The following is a 6,000-nucleotide window of genomic DNA, read 5'->3' on the forward strand; positions in this document are numbered from 1 at the left end:
ATTCTGCATTGTTGCATGTGGCTGCGTGAGTTCAAAGAGGGATTTATAAACTAGTATTGGACTAATGGAATAATATCAGATTTATGGATTTGAACTGAACTTGATTAGGGTATTTGCTTGATATAAAGCTCTTGTGACAGTTACATAATCTCCTGTCAACTTGCGAAGGAGTGGAATCTAGCCTGTCAATCAGGTCGCAGCTGGGTGACCTCATTTGGAGATGTGAAGAAGAAAACTATCTCGCTGTAGACCACACCAACACACTCTGCATGTCTTCCTACTAACAAGCCATATGGAGACCCCCTGATGGAAACAGAACCCTGGAGCTGGAGAAGCCACATGAAGACCCACACCAGTGCTGAGATGCTTCCACTGTCACCGCATTCATAAGACTTTTCAACCACTGGCCTGTTATCTTCCTGCCTTCGGTGTCATTGCATGTGCTGTGTGAGTCTGAAAAGGAAATCATAGACTGGTATTGGACATATGGGCTAATATCATACATGATCTGGACTGGAATGTTTTCTTAATATGCAATTACTCTTTGATATAAAGTTCTCTATTATACACATATGAGTGTCCAAAGGGTAGTTATTGGCTTTCTTCTCTTCCTTATTTACTCACATATTCTAGAGCTCTCTTCTAGTCTAATTGTTTTTTTTAATTGTTTTATGAGGGACTCATACACCTCCTATCACAACCCATACCTACATCAATTGTGTAAATCACATTTGTACATTTGTTGCCCTCATCATTCTCAAAATATTTGCTCTCCACCCAAGCCCCTGGCATGAGGTCCTCATTTTTGCCCCTCCCTCTCCACTCCCCCTCCCTCATGAACCCTTGATAATTCAAAAATCATTATTTTGTCATATCTTGCTCTGTCCCACATCTCCCTTCACCCACTTTTCAGTTGTATGTCTCCCAGGGATGAGGTCACATGCAGATCCTTGAAATAGGTTCCCCCTTTCCTACCCACCCTCCCTGTATCGCCACTCACACCACTGGTCCTGAGGGGATCATCTGCCCTGGCTTCCCTATGTTTCCAGTTCCCATCTGTACCAGTGTACATCCTCTGGTCTAATCAGACTTGCAAGGTAGGATTCAGATCATGACAGTGGGAGGAGTGGGGGGAGGACGCATTTAGGAACTAGAGGAAAGTTGTATTTTTCATCGTTGCTACATCGCACCCTGACTGTCTCATCTCCTCCCCAAGACCCTTCTGTAAGGGGATGTTCAATGGCCTACAAATGAGCTTGGGTCTCCACTCCGTACTCCCTGGCTCATTCACTATAGTAAGATTTTTTTGTTCTGATAATGCCTGAAACCTGATCCCTTGACACCTTGTGATCGCCCAGACTGGTGTGATTCTTCCATGTGGGCTTTGTTGCTTCTGAGCTAGATGGCCGCTTGTTTACCTTCAAGCCTTTAAGACCCCAGACACTATATCTTTTATAGCCGGGCACCATCAGCTTTCTTCGTCACATTTGCTTATGCACCCATTAGTCTTCTGCGGTCATATCAGACAGGGAGGTAAACACAAAATGATATGATATTTTTGTTCTTTGATGCCTGATAACTGATCCCTTCAGCACCTCGTGGTCACACAGGCTGGTGTGCTTTTTCCATGTGGGCCTTATTGCTTCTGAGCCAGATAGCCACTTGTTTATCTTCAAGCCTTTAAGACAGCAAATGCTATATCTTTTGATTTCTGGCCACCATCAGCTTTCTTCAACACATTTGCTTAAGTACCCACTTTGTCTTCAGCAATTGTGTTGGGAAGGTGAGCATCATGGGATGCCAGTTTAATAGAAAAAAGTATTCTTGCATTGAGGGAGCACTTGAGTGGAGGCCCAATGTCCCTCTGCTATCTTAATACTAACTTTATAAATATATGCACATACATCTATTTCCCCATCCTCATGTATAAATATATTTGCATATGTAAATGTATTTATATAGAACTCTGTAAATGTCCTCTGCCTCTCAGCTCTTTCCTCTATTTCCTTTGACTACCCTCCTCTCCCACTATCATGCTCAATCCCCACCAGGGTTTCAGCAATTCCTCTTAGTTACATTGCCCTTGATCATACCCAACCAGGCCTCCCACACCTTTCTCACCACAGATTTGGATAGCTTGTTGTTCCCTTGTCCCTGGGTTTATTAACACCACTACCTTTCCCCCCCACCTCCCTGTCTCCCATGTTCCCACGGAACTATCAGTACCGTTGTTTTCTGCTCCAGTGGTTCATCCAGTCTATCTTATTTAGACAGACCTGCGGAGATAGTAACATGCACAAAACAAGACAGAGCATAACCAAGCAACAATATACAACAAAACAACAACAAGCCAATGGCAAAAACAAAACAAAACACAACAAGAAAGAAAAGCTTGTAGTTAGTTCCAGGATTGTTTGTTGGCCTTTAGGAGTGTTTTCCAGTCCAGTCTGTTGGGGCACCATGACCCAGCCCCAAAGTCTACCTTCAGCTTTCCCTGGGGACCTCGCCACTCCAATCCCTTGCTGTTGTTTCACCCCCTTAATGTTTTCCCTCGGTGTGGTGGATTCAATCGGGTGCAATTTCCTCACTGTGTCTCCGGTGTTGTCACCTGTCGGGCTATGTGTCACTGAGGGACGTCATGTCTCATAGTGGGGTCGGCCATGTGGTCCTCTGTGTCGACTGGCTGTTCTAATTGGGAACGTCGACCTCCTGGCCTGGTGGGCCAGGATGTGCCCCACTCTCTCCTCCTCCCCCTTCATCTGCTCCCGTGGGCTCCAATCAGATATGTCCCTCTTCCAGAGCTGTAGATACAGTGCCGTCCTTTGATATAAATTCGTTTGAGGGGAGGGGCAGATGTCCCTTAGTATTTGGAGTTCTCTTATATTTTATGAGAAATTTATTAAAAACATACTTACTCTAATGCCACATCATTAAGATACCAAAGGAAACTCAGTTCCAGATTAAATTATAACCTTAATTTTAGGCTTAAAAGTTTGGAAAACAATTTAATCCATAGCACTCAACCTTCTGATTCCTACCAATTCATGTCCTTCTTACATATGAAGTGCATTAATTCTGTCACACAATCACAAAATCTTAAATATGTCCAAAAGTAAACCTTTGGAATCATCTAAATCAAACGTGAGTAAGATTTTACATGCATTCTAGCCATGGGAAAATTCCTTTTCATCAACAATCCTTTGAAAATGTGAATATATAAATTATTGATTAGTTGTTACGTCTTTGGCTGCAATTACAACATCAACAGTTTGAAACCACCAGCTCCTAGGGGGAAAAGATAAGGCTTTCTACGCTTGTAAACAGTTACAGTCTTGGCACACTCAAGAGCAGTTCCATCCTGTCCCATAGTGTCATCCCGAGTCAGCATCGACTTAATGGCAGCGAGGTGGTTTGTTTTTTTCCGGAATCGCAATGCTGGACATTACAGATGGGAGAAATCTGAGGGGAAGAAAGGAAAATAGTTACCAAGAAAATCCATGAAAGAACAATGTACACTAGTTTTCAAGACTTTGGGACCATCTGAACGAAGGTCTTACATGCAGATTCCATCGATTCAGGGAACTTAGTTTGGGGCAGCACATTGGATGATATGTTACCTCTTGAAATGCTTCATTGTGGTAATAACTGTTTAGTAAGGTGAGGATCTGAATTCAAGGGGATGAATGTAGGAGATGTCTTTCTGAACTGAAGAAGGTTCTTACCAGCAAGTTTGGTTGGCCACATTCTCTGGTTTCAGGGTTGGGGGCCGATGGGGAAAGGGGAGAGGTGGTTGTGCTCAGCTCCATGTTTCAGCTCCGTCTTTCAGGGTAACTGCACTGCCACTCCACTCCTGTCTTCCTTTGGGTGACCCTATTCTCCAGTTCTCTGAACCAATCCAAGTTGCAACCCCACCCTCCTCAGTCCCGGCGTCTTCTGCCTCTTGTACATAGCAGCAGCATGTCCTCTACTTTGGCTCATGGCCCTATCTTTCTGGCACAAAATTAAATTAGGAAAGATCTGATCCTTTCCAATTTAGGAAGCCATGGTGCCCCCATCCTTTGAAATTGAGAGCATGCCTTCCTCAGCTCCTAACAGTTCTGCTAATTTCTAGGCTGCTCCAAGGACGGTTCTTCCCTTTTCTAGAAGGATAATGGATTTAATTCCTTTGGTCGATTTTCTAGCTGTTGAATTCCAAGAAGCAGACAGATACCTTGCCTCTCATCTTATGTCTTTCCCCTTCAGTCTAAGCTGATGGAGTTTCGGCTGTGAGTGTTGCTTGGATCCACCAGTCACAGTCTTGCTCTCTTCTCACAACTGCCTCGGGATCCATGTACGGGTTCCACTTGAGTCCAGTGAGGTGTTCTGGAATTCCCCTTCTTCTCAAGGCTATCCATAGTTTTTTTTAGGATCCACAGTCTAATGTGTATGCACAGTAAACAAAACACAAGTAACCACCTCCGGGTATTCTCTGCTTTCATCCACATGACATCAGCAATGATATCCCTTGTTCCACATCTTCTTCTGAATCTTGTCTGAACTTCTGGCGGCTCCCTGTCAAGGTATTGCTGCAACCGTTGTTGGATGATCTTCAGAAAAAAAATTACTTGCTGATGGATTGTTACAAGATTTCTAAGAACCCCCCATAAATTGATTAATCAAAAATACTTGCATATGACACCAGTGATATTGTCTACATAGTTTAAAATGATATTGCCCTATAATTGAACGTTCTGTTGGGTCACTTTTCTTTGGAAGGGGTATTAATATGGGTCTCTTCTTGGCATAGATGAGCGAGTGCTTCCTGTACTACTTTATTAGCTTGTTGAATCAAGCTTTCATTGCAGCTTGGACTTTTTTTTTTTTAGTATCACTGGTACAGATTTGGTCTCTGTTCATATGTTATCACTTGAGATGGTTGAGTGGCACCCAGTCCTTTTGGGTACAGTGACTGTGTATTTGTTCTCTCTTCTTTTGTTGCTTCCTCCATTGATCAACATGTTGTCCATAGAATCTTTCAATATTGCCACTTGAGGCTTGAATTTTTTCGTGAGTTCTTTCAGGCTAGGATGTGCTGAGTGTGGTTTTCTAACTCCAGGCCTGCATATTTCATTATATTCTCTTACGTGGTCTTCTAGAGCTGCCCCTTGCAGTTTTCTCTTCAGCACTTGGACTTCAACTTCTCTTCCACACAATTAACAGCAAGAATCAGGGTATTTTCTGATATTCACTTTGATCAGTCATAGCCAATCTATTTGGGGGCTCTGAATAGGACATGCCTCTCATCCCCATATTGTGCGGGTGGGAAAAGATTTTAATTGATCCAAATGCAGATATACATCACAATGTTAAATGTTTCTAAGCTGGGAATCATGAAAACTCCAAATGCTTGTTTATATAAAAAGTCAACCACATATCAGTTCAGGTTTAAGGCTATGCAAGAGCTGTATGTACCTATGAAGAGCTGCGTAGAAGAGCAACACGTCATCAGAAGGCAGAAACCAAATCTAGTTTACACGTGTGCAGTCACTGACTTTTTTTTTGTCTTTGAAAAATTCACTCCTAGATTCGTTATCCTGAATAAACTACAATATCTCTCAGCTTCCGTTTCTTCATCTATAAAATGGGATTATGACAGAACATTTCCCAAAGGCCCCTTTTTAAGCACTGAAGAGAAGAAATGCAAATAATGGCTTTAAATGCTTACATTCTTGTAGAAATGTTAATCATGTGACAAATGCTTTCGTTCTATTTCCGGCCTGGCTTAATGGTTTTAATCATTTTAACCAATTTGCTCTTTCTTAGGAAGGTTACGTTTTAGAAACTAAGAAGTAAAAACCAGAGCTGAACTCAGTAGGTTCTAGGCAAATGGCAAACACAGAGAAAAGGTATTAAGGTTTGGTTTGGTGCAAGGAGGTCATATGTCTTTCCTCGGTAGCGGTCCAAAGCTGTCCCTGAAGTCAGGCTCCTTGAAAGATTTTTCCTTCTGTATTACTGTTGGCT

The sequence above is a fragment of the Tenrec ecaudatus genome, chromosome 3 (genome assembly GCF_050624435.1).
Source record: "Tenrec ecaudatus isolate mTenEca1 chromosome 3, mTenEca1.hap1, whole genome shotgun sequence".
In the NCBI taxonomy this organism is placed as follows: Eukaryota; Metazoa; Chordata; class Mammalia; order Afrosoricida; family Tenrecidae; genus Tenrec; species Tenrec ecaudatus.